Source organism: Anoplolepis gracilipes, chromosome 8, assembly GCF_047496725.1.
Source record: "Anoplolepis gracilipes chromosome 8, ASM4749672v1, whole genome shotgun sequence".
NCBI classification, from domain to species: Eukaryota; Metazoa; Arthropoda; class Insecta; order Hymenoptera; family Formicidae; genus Anoplolepis; species Anoplolepis gracilipes.
In genome coordinates this window covers 8,748,327-8,763,148 of record NC_132977.1, presented here as the reverse complement: position 1 = coordinate 8,763,148, position 14,822 = coordinate 8,748,327, and the positions used below count along the sequence as shown (strand labels likewise).

The 14,822-nt window shown below is 39.9% G+C and overlaps 1 protein-coding gene and 1 long non-coding RNA gene across 4 annotated transcripts in view; one reads left to right on the top strand and one right to left on the bottom strand.

Moving 5' to 3' along the window:
* Positions 1 to 14,822, top strand: part of LOC140668527 (uncharacterized) — a 253,644-nt gene that overhangs the window by 134,213 nt on the left and 104,609 nt on the right. The window lies entirely within an intron of this gene.
* Positions 12,387 to 14,822, bottom strand: part of LOC140668529 (uncharacterized) — a 112,222-nt gene continuing 109,786 nt past the window's right edge. The window contains exon 3 of the long non-coding RNA XR_012047191.1: positions 12,387 to 13,073. This is a non-coding gene — a long non-coding RNA (uncharacterized lncRNA). The remainder of the gene's footprint in view (positions 13,074 to 14,822) is intronic.

Here is a 14,822-nt window from a genome sequence, read left to right as displayed (position 1 = left end):
ACCGTGGCGTGGCGGCGACACAGCCGGCACCGCATATACACGAAGAGCAGGTCTATCAACCCAACCACCTACCTATCTACCTACCTCTAACCCGTAGTCCGCATGCTTCACCTATCTGCATGACGATATCGCCGAGTGCTATGGCCGAATGTAAGCGGATATTGGCTATACATATTTATAGGAGAGTGCGCGCTGCTACTGGCTCTTGTGACCGACGTTCGTTTAGTTCGTTCGTTCGTTCCCAGCATCGCCCTTTGCCATCAGCATTTTGTTCCACTTCCACTATCTCTGTCGGTCTCTCCTTCTCTGTGTATGTGCCCGTCTCTCTCTTTCTCTATAAAACTCATCCACCATTCCTCGTACATATACATTTTCCCCGTTTCTGCGTCTCCGTTTCGTCCCTTTTTCGCCGACTCTTTGCCGTTACGTTCAGCTCGCATTGTCGTCTTCGTCGCTCTCGTCTGTGTCGTCGCCAAAGCGCGGTGGAGCGACGGTGAAAGGGCAAAAGAGAGGTAGAGGTATAGAATCCTTTGTCCGGCGGAGAACCTCCGTCACACGGAAAAATATTTGCGTTATTATCTATTATCTCGAGCGGAAAATTGAAATTTTCCGTCGCGGCGGGACAGCGCTCCGGGGACATACTAATGACAACAATTCACGTCCCGGCGAACTATACGTTTAATTTTTATTAAATGCAACGCAATTGAATTATAGTGTCGGCTGATACCGATGTGACGCGATGATGTAATGGCGTAGGTGTGTATTGCGTTAATATTACAGTAAGTCATTTCGTGCCGTAATGACAAAATCGCCAGTCTCTGTGTTTTACATTTCGCACTTCTTTTATAATATAGAATCTTTTTTTTTTTTTTATTTTTTATTTTTCTCATAAAACTCATCTTTTCACGATTTTATTTTGATATCTCAAGTTTGACAACCGATTTAAATTTTCTGTAGCCAACTGTAGTTTTAATCAAAGATAACGAAGATATTTTTTAATCGACCTTATTGTCAAAGAGGAAGAAACAGGTGTGGTCGAATCGTTGCCATATCGCGATACTCTCACGACGCAAGGTGGACAAATGGCAAGAGCACGAAAGTGCGTCTCTAAATCGCGCACGATGGCACGAGGTTTTTCTTCACATAGAGGGTCGAGAACGCAGGCATGCTTCCCGCCAATTTGCAAGGTGCAACTCGCCGCGGTCGCATTAGTCAAGGTGCCCTATCGCCTCGCAACCATCGCGTAACGGTATGCGCCAGCAGGCGATTGCGATTCGCCCGCGTTCTCCTTCGCTCCGATCGCGATGACGTTAATGATCTGCTTAATTACGGCGTGACGCGGCGAAAGGAACGTAGGCGACGCGAACGACGAGTGATCTCTCGCCAGTAATGTAGCAAGATACCTCACAGTGATCGCGACGATGACAATATGGATCGATAATGCCTGAAAAGCTATTCGAACAAAATATACCATCTCGATTTTTATGTAATTTTTATCGTGCAACAATGAATACAAGTATATGATGATACTTTATACTTTATAAAGATTATTGTATTAACATTTGTGTGGTAATTATTTGCAATAACACAATTTTAATTAAAAATATTAATTAAAAATGCAATAGTACCTAGTAGAAAAGAATTTTTTAAAATATGTATCAAAAAATTCAAAATTAATTATTTTATTTCAGTAGAATTTCAGATTATATTTATATAAGAGATCGATGAGAATGTTTAATTTAATTTAATAATAAAAAGTTGAATTTATTGTTTAAAAACATTACAGCGTCGCGATGTTTATTATACGAATCGTAAATCGTTTAACAATTAATGTAAGTAGATAATTGTTAACATGTGATTATTTACATTAATATAATATTAATTAAAAATACACAGGAGACTGACAAGGATTTAAATAAGTATTAAAAAAAATCAAAATTCAAAATTAGTTATTTTATTTCTTTAGATTATATTTATAGAAGATGGACAAAAAAATTTAATTTAACTTACACAGACCACGTGTCCTCTTTCTTAAAAAATTAACGTTATTTATACTTTAAGAGCATTATAATGACGCGATGTTTACTGTAGCGGGATACGGATCGTAAATCGTGGCGGACAGCAAAATATAAGATAGGATACGCAGAAGCGATCACGATCGACATGATCTCCGATTTTAGCACGGAATTTGGCACGACGCTTTCGCACGATCGCACCCGCGAAATTCTCATGCGCTGTTTTCTCTGCGAAATACTCTGCTATTTCTCTTTCTCTCTCTCTCTCTCTCTCTCTGTCTATCCCTATCTCTATCTCTATCTCTCTCTCCTCTCCTCTTCCTCTTCGCGACGCTTTTCTCGTTCGTTTGACTCTGGATGCGAATTCTTAGCTGGCACGCGTGACCGATGCGCAACGTGCGATGTTCTGATGAGTTTCAATGCGTGTCCTTACATATTCCACACGTCTCACGGTATGTCTCACAATGCCATTGTGGCATTACGGAAAATCTGTCTCTTTCTCTATTCGGAGCGACGCAATGTTTTGACGCATGTTTCGTGAAAACAACTTCATTCGGTATGCATCAACGACACGAACCTTTTCAATTGGTCTAAGCTACTCAGTTTGCGAAATAGTCTGAAAATTCGAGTACGTTGGAAATTGGGCACGAAACCAAAAACCAAAAACGCACGCAGTCAGGAAATCATTCCGGGAAATTCGATGATCGCCAAAGAATTTGCTACTAAATCTTCGTAAAATTACATCCTGTTTCTAAAAACGATAGGCATCATAATGACGCGAATCTTACGCCGTTACAATTAACCGCAACGAAGAAGCGAGTTCGACGGCGCGGGCATTCGCGCGGGGCTCGTTATACGTCTCACGCGTGTCCTCGCTGTCAGATCTGCCTTGCGAATCAGTCTCACCCATGTGCCTCTGCTAATACTTAACCGTAGTCGTTTCTTTATCGTGTGCGCTTCAGCGCGTGTATATATGTATATGTGTGTGTGTGTGTGTGCGCGCATGTGCGTGAATAGCGTGGACGAGAGTGCGCGCTCTTCGCGCTATAATTAATGCGATAATTATTAGCACGAAAAGATCATATCTGCCGGTCGGTCTTTTCTTCGGTGGTTTTTCCGCCCGTAGATTTTCCTGTCCCCGCATCGCGGGGCCACCGAGCTCCGATTGCACGACGTTCCCGATGCGCCGCGCCGCGCCGCGCCGTCGTGACTTCTCGTAGGAGTTAACGCCCGGGCACAGGTGAACGCGAGAAAGATTGGAAGGGACGGAAGCGAAAAGGGACATACCGCTCGTATATACATACACGCTCCACGAAGCGATGAAATCAATTCTGACGTGGCCGCGCTTTCTCCGCGGGCGCACGATCGTTCGGAAATGCACGCGCCGTTCCACGCGGCCGTGGACATCGAAATTGGACGTAACGTTGTTTGCCTTTTGCTATTTGTGCAAGAAGCAACGGATCGGAGCGCATTGAAAATCGCCCGAAGCGCGTTTCACGGTTTTCTTCACTAATAATTCTACTCGCGAACGGCACACAAATTCGTCGAAGCACGCACTCTCCGTTGAATCAATATATTATAACGTATATATGACGCGAGTTAAATATACCGAGGTAAATTCTGTATATCAACACTTTTTTCAAATTTATTATATTCAAAAATGGAAACGAATTATCGTAAAAAATATAAAAATTATATACGGTTAGTATTATAAAAAGAGATTAATTTTAAAATATCAAAGACTAATAAAATAATACAAAATTTTGTTTAATTTTATCGCTTGGATTTTGCCGACTAAACATCGTAATCAAAGAACTACACACGTCCATCAAAAAGTCGAGTTTAGAACACATTACAATTAAATTAGTATCAAATCATATTTATATCTGGTGAAATTCGACTATATATTACAATTATCTCTAAACTATATTTGTCACTTATAGTCCTCTAAATCATAATCGTTTATTACTTTTAACGTTTGTTACTAGTGCATCGCTTCAATTGATCCATGTATATTTTCTTGCATGTTCATAAAAAAAAGAGTAATCAAAATATGTATATAGAATGCACATATGCACATATATCATTAGATTTCTAAGTATTTAGACTGATTATTAAATTAGGATCGGCATTTATACATTAATTACAGTATATAAATGAATAACACAATAATAAAAAAGCATACCTAATTAAAATATATTATTGAAAAAATAAAATTTTGACAAGCAAAAATATTTTTTCTTTCATTTTTAAATACTTTCATTACTAAAATTTAAAATAGCGTGAATGTGATAATTTATATTATGTAAGAAACCATACATAGTGGACGATGGATATGGCAAATTAATGCAAAATTTTACAATTCGATTCAGATCAGGTCGAATGATTACTGTTACGTACAAAGTTAATTGAAAGTAACGTAGCGTTACTACTGAAGCTAAATTACAATGAAAGGTACGCAGGCGAAGCGCTCCCTCGGTTGCATTCTTAATGCGGTTGATTTTTCTTCCTACTAATTGCACGATGAGATAGTCGATTATATTTCTGTACAATAAAATCGTATTCGGCTTTACATGCGCGAGAGCTCCCCGCGATGGAATCAACTATTATCCAAACTGATATATAGCACTTCGGCTCGCATCGTGTCGGTGCAACGCTGGAAGAACCAATTAATAAGAAACGATAAAAAAAAGAACAGATCCAGCTGCGGCCATTATTATTCAAACGCACTTCGCGCTGTGTTCCCTAGTTTAAGTTAATTACGCTACGCACGTGGTAAAAGCGATTCAATCGTGATTGTTCTCTAAAATAATTGAAACGCGTCGAGTAGAGCACATTTCATGCGTTTATAATACTTAATAGACTTTCGTCGGTAATATATAAGCAATAGAAGAAATTATATATAATATGTGTGTATATATATATATATATATATATATATACATATATATATGTGTGACTATTTTTAACAAATGTCAATAAAATGCAATTACGTTCATTATATTGCAAAGGGGGAAAAATAATTACGATTGGTTAATATTTTCAGACGCACTCTCTGCCAAAGAATTATAATTTATATTTCTATATCACATTAAATTTTTGTAACGTAACGTGAGAGGTATTTTTCAAAAGGTTATTTTTAATTTTAATAATTATTAACGTTGCATTTAATATTAATGTGATTTCTATCATATATTGTACAATTACAGACGTAATTTCATTTGAAAGATATCATGTACAAGTTCCTATTCGAAAAGTTTATTATTTTGAATACCTAAGAACGCAAGATCTAACAGAATTATTAATGGATTCGTTAAGTGTTATTGAGTGCCCCTTCAACGGCGACCTGCTATGTAAAAGTAAAAGACAAAGAAGTCTCTTACAAGTCTAAGTCACACTCGCCCTACGAATAATTACGCGGGAATTGCACTTGCATTCAGTTAATCATGCGGTACGCGGTAGCAAGTCCGCGTTGCCAAGATTCCTTGTCGTCCCAGGCGGCCGAATTACTTCCCAATAAAATCAGATCGCCCCGTTGGTTATTTTTAACAAGCTGCTTTAATTTTATCTATAATGTTTCTCCTCTCTGCTGACCGTTGGCATTGTTCCACCGTGACATGAATAAATGTCGTCGCGACTCGACACCTAGAGAGCACGAGAACAATAACAAAAAGAAACAGAAAGAACCGAAGGAGGGTGCTCGTTGTGCAAGTTCGCGCAAGCCGGGCTCCATCGCGTCGAACCGCGATTCGAAGAAAATTTCGCCGCGGCTTTAATTGCCGTCATCTTTCACCGGTGAGAGCAACAATGTCGGCCTCGGTCTGTAAAAAGACCAACGTATCCGGCTCCATTCTTCGCGGACGCGAAGGGCGATACCGGGCTGTAAACGTAGTAACGCGCGTCCCGGGTGTATCAAAAGGGGACTTATTATTGATGGCGTATTGAAACGGTATGAGCACGGTGATAAAACGCGATGGGCCCACGGCGCCGTGGAGGTCCCCACTTAACGTCCGAGGTTATATACGAGCGAGAAAGGGGGGACGTGAACGAGAGAAGAGAGCAGAGAGCAGAGCGCAGTTGCGGGGGTCGGAATCGACGGATCGTTTTCTTTCTCTCCGCTGCTCGGCTAACATTGTATCCGAGACATGAGAGGGTTCTATAAAAATTATTAGCGACGCTTTAATGAGAAATTACGAGGGACTCTCAGTCTTTTATTTTCATCGGGTTTTCTTCCAAATATATCATTCCTTTATCAAGCGTTAGGGGAATATACAATATTATATATTTTATTGTGTAAGAGTGCTTAATAATATAAAGAGCATTCAAGATTTTTGATCTTTAATGTAATGTATACTTATGTATGCGAGTGTAGTGTATTTATATCGAAGAATATTATACATTTTCTCTTTTAGAATATAAAGATCATTTACTCTTGGCATAATTGTTGGGAAAATTTACATCTCCATACATTAGCCTTATCTTTAATGACGATACAATCTGCTGAACATGTGAAGAAGAGGTCTAGACTTTTCCATATTAATTTCAAACAGCCTGCTCACCTTAGCCCTTCGATCGTATCAGCGCCATATTAAAGGTTAATCAAGAAAAATTTATAAATGCATCTATTCTATATATATATATATATATATATATATATATATATATATATATTCGTTTATTAGTTAATCCAGATAAATAGATACTAGAGCTGGAGAAGCTTTCACTTATTAATATTAATTATAAATCAAGGACAATAGCTTCATTAATATTAATCGATATTATAATAATAAGTTTATCTTTATTGATACTAACACGTGAACAGATATTATTTGTGAAGCATAGCTTGCGTACACACATTGCACGCGTGTTTTCTACCAATAACAACCGATACGTCACCAACGTGTATCGATTGCACTATATAATTATTAAAGCGCGACAGCTGACGGTTCAAAGATCCCGTCGATTCGTGACAATCACGATAGACTGACACGTAACATTTCGTGACACGGCTGCTATTTAAGAAATTTTGCGTAAGCTGAAGATAAAAAGAGATGATAATTATAAAGTCATGACCATCGGAGAGACAAAAGTGCATCCGCACGAATACCGTCAGCGGTGGTCCGTAAATTAAGCAATTTGCTAATGATATTCTCACATGGCTCGTATTTCAGTCTCCTGTCTCGGGTACCGCGGCTTTTAATGCCGGTGCAACATCAGACGATTCTCCGACCCTCGGCGCATAGAGGCACCTTTAAAAAGGACAGACCCCCTTGTAGTCTGCATTTTTTAATGTTTACGATCAGCGACGCGCCAATATTCGAATCATATCGTTTTTAATATCGCGGCAAAGTTGAATCGAGATTAATATTTGACATTTCTTTTTTAAGTACGATTACGAAAGAAAATAAATCTTAAGTTATCAAATTGTATTTAAAGATAAGATACACGCGACTCATAATTCTTTTCTCGTGTGTATGTACATACACAATCAAACAACAATTAATTCACTAATGCGGTAAAAAAACAAAGTAGAATTTATTAACACATTCACACGCGTAAACAAATCTATGTCTCTTTATTCTTCATAGGGCCCGAGCAATTCCGACACCGGTCCTTTATCCCTCTTATCCTCCGTCCACGAATTACATCCGACACCAAGCCGATTTCGCGCACAGGTGTGGTCCGTATCGCGGACTACCTCCTCGACTAATTACTTTGCTTACTTTATCCAAGGTATATAATTTTTTGCTTTTTTCCCCGAGACCGAGAGATTCCCGCCTTTCGCGGTGTTTCCGTCCTCGGCTCGGAACTACGTTAAAACGAACAAGTACATCCGAGCGCGCTGAGCGAGCTTAACCTTAACGTGGTCCGCGGTCCTCGTTTTATTTCAACCGGATTATTTCCGTCGTATTTCAGATTGGGATTTGGATACCGCATCGCCCCTTTGTATTAATAACGGCCCCCTCCCCTGCCTCCCTCTGTCTCTCTCTCTCTCTCTCATACATTTTCCCCCACATAACCTATTCTCTCCCCGAACAACGACCCCTTGTTTTTGTTTATAGCTATCCTGTAGGACGAGGGTAACGTCTAAATCTTAGGATTACGAACGGGTGTCAGACGTGTACCCTTCGCTTTTGTCTCGTTTTACGATTGCGCCATCGTCGGGATGAAGGAAAAGAAGATAATTTTTGTAAAGCAATCTCTCTCCTCGAGGCGAGGCACCGCCAGGATGGACCGCGTAGGTCGGCACTGATTTACGGATTCTACGCCCGAGACGAATCCAGCCGCGCAAATCTTGCAATTGCCTCGCGATAACGTGCGCTCGCGCTCGCGCTCGCGACGAGAAATTTATTGCTGACTCAGCGACGAACGTCGCCGAGTCGTTGTGATGTATTACTGGCACGGCAATGGTGGTAATAAGTGATGATAAATTGTATCGTACTACCAATTTGATGGACACTCGTAACTATATTCTTAGACGACGCAATATATTGGAATTATTTTGCTGCATTGCCAATTCCTTTTTTTTTTTTTTTTTTTTTTTTTTTCTTATGTACGACCCCTTGTCTCTTGGATATTGAACTATTTTTATAAAGTAAGATATATTTCACTCTAGATAATAGTATTAGATACTAAATTGAACTTATACACATGTAGATGCGTACATACATACAAATGTATAAAGAAGAAATGAAAGTACATTCGCGAACCGACAAGCGAGGCCAAGACAACGAGAACACATTAGGGGTATTTCTCGTTCGGTTATTGTTCGAGGTATGATTGGAGCCTCCGCGGCTCCGAGACTCGAGGTCGAAGGTGAGGGTTAATGAATGAATCGCCGGATATTCATGATGCAACCACAAAGGAGGCAAGTCGAGCCACCACGAAGGCAAGACCTTCCCTTAATTAATATAGATTACTTCTAATTGTATATTTATCTATTAATTTATATTAACCTAGGCATACAGGAGAAGAGAAAGAGAAAGAGAGAGAGAGAGAGAGAGAGAGCGAGGAGACACTGAGAACCAAATGTCTTCGACCCGCTGATTCGGTTTAATCGGCCGAAGGGTTGTATAAATTGATTGATGCCTCATTCTGTACTTCTCTCGCTTTATCCTCGGCTTTCTTTCTTCAGAGAAAATTTCACATCCATGTCAGCCGCTTTCTTCGCAAATTATAGATCTTTCTCATCAATCTTAACTCGACCGAATATTCGGAATTAACTTTCTAAAGATTATTCGTTTATATATATATATATATATATATATATATATAATGTGCACTTTGTACTACTTGCTTATTTAGTCATTGCAGCTAATTCTTTAAAAATAGTAATTTATTTTTAATAGGATATATATAATTGTTAAAATAAATAAATTAATATATATATTTATAAAATACAATTAATAATTATATTATCGAATTTGTACTATTAAAATAATTAATGAGAGAAGGAGTGATTTTATCAAACAGACTACTAGCATTATTGAAAATAATATTTGAAGAGTGCTCAAACAATGGAAACGGTCGTGTATCGACATCGACCATTCCACTTCCCGCGGTAGAGGAGATTTAAAAACGAAAGCCGCGACTTATCTTCGGTCTCTGATTGAATGGCTTCGCCGGAGGCGCTCTACGAGGTAGCGGGAAGGAAAGGGACGGTGAGAGAACACACGTCCCTCTCTTTCGGCTGATTCAAGGGCGCAACAGTATACGCAGCATTTGATATCTGAAATCCCCAATATTTTTAAAAGCACGAGGGTTTGCGCATTCTCTCTCTCTCTCTCTTTCTCTCTCCATTCGCAAAAGCAGGCTGAGAAGAGAAGGCTCTCGAGAGGAGCCGTCGTCTCACCCGCCAGCTTCAAAGGCGTCGCAGTCTTTCCACGCGGCCATTAAAATACGAATAATAATTATAAGTGCGACGGCGGAGTGATCAGTCCGCTCGCGCACGAAGCGATCGTCCGTATCAGCCATGGCATCCCCTCGGCGACCTGACTTCCCTTTCTCGCTTTCATGCTCCTCTCTTTTTCTCTTTCTCTTTCTCCGCTCTTTTGGCGACCATTAATCCCTTTTCTTCTGCCGGCTGCAACGACACTGCCATCGGCGGAACGTTATCCCGCGCGCGGTCCCTGTCCTCGTGAATTTATGGATGAATACCGAGGCGAAGTCATATCGTTATCTGCGGTCTTCACGAATGGCCGGCGATACGCAAGTTTTGCGGTTGCCCTCGTGTGTGCGGTGCGTGCGGGTGTTCGCAGATGTTTGTGCGCGAGCGCGCGTGGCGTTTTTGGAGAGCGAAGGCGTAAGATGTGCACGTATTTAAAGAGGCGAAACGTATCAGGTGACTGCCATTGCTGATAGGTTTAAGTACGTAAAATTTTAATTTCTTTAGTTATGTATATGAGACCTGCACGTTGATTACTAACCGTCTTCGAAATGAGTACTTATTCGAAAGTCGTAAAACGAAAAGTTTCTTCACAATTACCGCTAATATGGGATACGTATGGATATTTTGAGAAATGATGCGAAATTTTAAAAATACCTTTTTTATAGCTTGATGTTAATAAAACGTCGGATGCGATATTGGAACACTGGTTAATGTATTACAGTTTTTAATCATAGAAATCTGCGATTATTAAAAGACACTCAGCGTTGAGAATAATTCTTCTCGATTGTCTTTCGCGTAAAAATTTTTACAAAACGCGCTCTAGCGCACGTTTGAAAACGTCTTGAAATAACTTTGTCAAATAGATGACGCATACTTGATAAAAATAGTCTGTGTCGCAAATAGAATCACAGTGTGTGTGTGTGTGTATGGATTAATAAGATATAAGTTTTGCCCGTCGTGATAATTTTACGAAAGCCTTGATTTCCTGGAAATAGAAAATGTATCTTCTCTTAACTGATTAAAAGTACTATAATTTAGAGCGGCACTTAGCAATGTGCGCGATATAATTTCTGCATGACGCACGCTGGTGCGCGATGAGAGACCGAAGTAATTCCAGCCGACCAGAGCATACCGCGGGGGAGGGAAGAGAAGGTAAAGTCCTTAAAGGCATATCTACACGCCTAGAAGTGTCGCCCGAGCGAACGTCGGCCTGCGATTGCTCGTTAGCGTGGCCACGGCCCCGTGTCTGTCACGAAATCGCTGATTATCATCGTTCAAGGAAACCGCCGACGCTACCCGCTACATCGCCCCCTTAATTCTCATATAGCAGCCATCGCGGCCATTACTTACTTATTCCACGGCCTGCTAGTCTTAGAAAAAGCATCACCACTGGCGCAGGTAGCGACGTTTCCCCCCTCCGTTTTCTTGCGCAATTCAATAAGTTACTCGACATTGAAATATTAATTGTTATTAATTTGTTTGAAAGAGTTCAAAAACACATCATTATAATGATGTCTAGTATATATAAATAATAATCTCTTTAATTTTTTCATACAATATTGTTATATAATTATAAATTTAAAAAACCCAGATTAAATACATATGTCGTATCAAGAAAAAGCCAGATATAAGCTAAAGGAAATTACGATTATAAATAAATGCGAGATCATCTGTCTACTTTTTAATTTATGAATTATTTATTATCGTTAATTTTAAAATTAGCACTAAAAAAAGTTATTTATGTTTTTGTTTTTATACATTAAATCCTGCTTCTGGATTCATGATTAATCGCAAAAATTATTTACCAGTTGTTAAGTCGGATGTAAATATAAAACTGTTACGCTCTTGGCCACGTTCGGTGAGCGTAATGCGTTCACACATCGGTTGTCGCTTGTGCACGTGTGAACACGGCGACATAACCCGGAATCAGGAAAGACGCTTATTATTTCAAGGTTCGGTTCGCCTGCGCATCGAATAATCAGACGCGATGTGCTACACGAGATAAGTTCGTGAAAAAGGTAGGCGATTAGACATCTAGAGAGGGACTGAAGAGAGAGAGGGAATGACAGAAGGAAGCTACTAGGATTAATCTCGCTAAGTAATGCATTGTCACATAGTTCTTTGTCCATATTCCTCGCAATAAAAGATCTAACGAAAAAAATATAACTTTTTAAATATTTTCGCGACACTACAAAAATCTGCTTTTTAATAATATACCTACTATTAAATTCAGGCTCGTGATATTTTTATTTTCTCTCCATGATATTAATGATTAATTGATAATACGATCGATTTTTTGTTCAATACTTGACATGACAAATCTCTCATGTTTTGATCATGAAATAAAATAATGTCTTAAATATGTATTTTTTTCGTCATGTATATACGGTTAATTTAATTTTCTATATTTTGTATATTTTTTTAATTGAAAAGAAGATTTAATTGAAAAAAAAAATTAACTAGAGGGTTAATTTTCGCGTTAAAGTAATAGTTTGAAGAACCGTGGAATACTCTAATTTTATCACGTGCTGCATAGATAAATCTGTGTGAAAAGAAAGCAATACGATACCACAGAGAGCTACTGAAACTTTAATAGGTTTCACGGCTTCGGTTCGGTCTCTCTGCAGCGGTTCAATGTTAATTCTACCAAAAGTTTAGGCGAACAAATTGGCGAGATCAACCACTAGAAGAACCCGCTGCAAGAAATGGATCCTCGTAGGAACCAGACGAGGTTTAATCCGAAGGGACAAAGTCGAAAGATTCCTGTTGATCGATCGAGGGATCGAGTCTCATCGACCTTTCATTTCGTCGGGCATTTTCAGTCGTTTTTTACGGTAATGCATGGATGCATCATTAAATAGAATTGATAAATCCTCTCCAATTTGTCGAAACGATAAATCTTTATAAACCACTTCATTTTGTCATGTTACGGGGATAGAAACGAATAATAATTAATTAAATATATCACCTTTTCTCATCTCGAAAACAAGGAAAGTAATTTTTTAATAAATACGTTCTTTCGTCAATAATTTTGCAAAGTACACGTTTTTCTTAATCGTATTTATCAATCGTAATTATAACCGCATGTATGATGATCATACTTATCGCCGCTCTCTAACTTTATGAAAAAAAATCGTCCTCTTCTTCTGTTCGATAGATACCTCGGGCCACTGAAACAAAGCAGAAGCCGAGTTAATACCCGGTAATATTAAAGAGTTTCTTTCTCGTCATCGTTTCCTACTATTACTCTAGTTCCCTATATCAACGACCGCGGTAATTGTGACGAACTTACTTCCACCTCGACCCTCTCGGTCCCGCGGATTAAAGCGTGTAATTTAGGCAGTGACATTTGCGGGATTGTCTATCAAGAGAGAGACTCGGAGACGGCGTGATCGCGACGCGCTTTCTCACCGTCACCGGAAGTGCGTGCATCCGTGTAGGGAGCACCGTTAAAATGTAGAAAACGCGAGAGAAGAGATACATCTCTTCCACCGCTTTAATTCCATAAATAAAGCCCGGGGAAGCGGAGCAGCACCCGTGGCATAATGGGCGCATCGGGGGCGACTAATGCATAGGATTATCGAGTCTTCCCATGCCCCACATCGGTCATTACGGAATAACAGTAATTATTAATATGCGAGTTTCGTAGATATTTCTCTCCCTCTCTCTTTCTCCGAGTATTGTCAGACGATGCCGCCGACGCCGAAGGTCCTCCTACTCGTTCTTTCCTTTTTCTCTTCGCACTTTTGTAAAAGTTGTGCCGCTCGCGCGTTCTGTCCCCTCTCTCGTACCCTCTGTTTTCTCCATTCTTCATGTCAACCACGTACGATATCCGTAGGGAAAGAAAGAGACATTCGATGAGAGCGGATGCAGAAGGACAGTTGCGTGCACGTAGCTAGCATTGTTGGTTTCGCTTCGTCCTCGGGAGCGAAGGTAAGTACCGGCTGGAGAGTACACTGATGCCGCCGTGTCTCTTTCGCTCCGATATATTCTCGAAGGGAGGAGCGTATATACGTAGGCGAGTGCGTACGTAGGTAAGGACATCGAGGTTAGGCCAGGTCGGGTTACCCACAGAAATGCCAAGAGAAACCATAACGTTATAATTTATCGCCATGCACGCCATTGTGGCCGTCTTTTACAGGGTCGGTGTGACGGATCGATGGAGGAAGAGAAAACTCATTCCGTATCTCGTTCAAACGAATCGGATGCAAGGACAAGATTTTAACAATTTGGTCTCTATATCGCGTCTCGGCAGTATTTACTCGCGAGAATTTTCTCAACTTTCACGATAAATAATAATAATAATGTTTTATAAGAATGACAGAGAATGGTGAGAAAATCAACTGTAGACGTTATTTCAATTGAATTGAGAATACGACGAGTCTTACGACTGTTCGATATGTCTCATTTCTCACGAAATAAATTATACGATTTTATTTCATTTCAAGTAAAAATCAAATATAAATCAGACAAGTTTTCACCACAAATCTTTCCTAGAAAATACAGAAAATAATCATGAATGTATAATAAATAATAAAGAATAAAAGAATTTTAGTCTATCAAGGCAGCAAAATTTCCCTTCATTAACATGGACGAGGCCCTTCATTAACATCGACCAATGATCACAGAGCGGTTGTAACGCACACATTATTGCGGGCATACCGCATACGTAGCCATACAAACTCGCAGAAACGTACGCGTTATTGGAGAACGCTTGAACCGTAACGACCATAGCCAAACCACATACGGTTATGGGACCGAAAGAACGATGCGCGTACCGCATGCCACCGCATCGGGTTGCACGGTAGCGTAAACGGTTCTATGCCGATGCGATGCCTATGCAGACTCCACGGTTGCCCACGTGGGGACACGTGACGTGATGTTACGCGCGTGTGCGTGCGCGCGTACGCCGGAGTGTT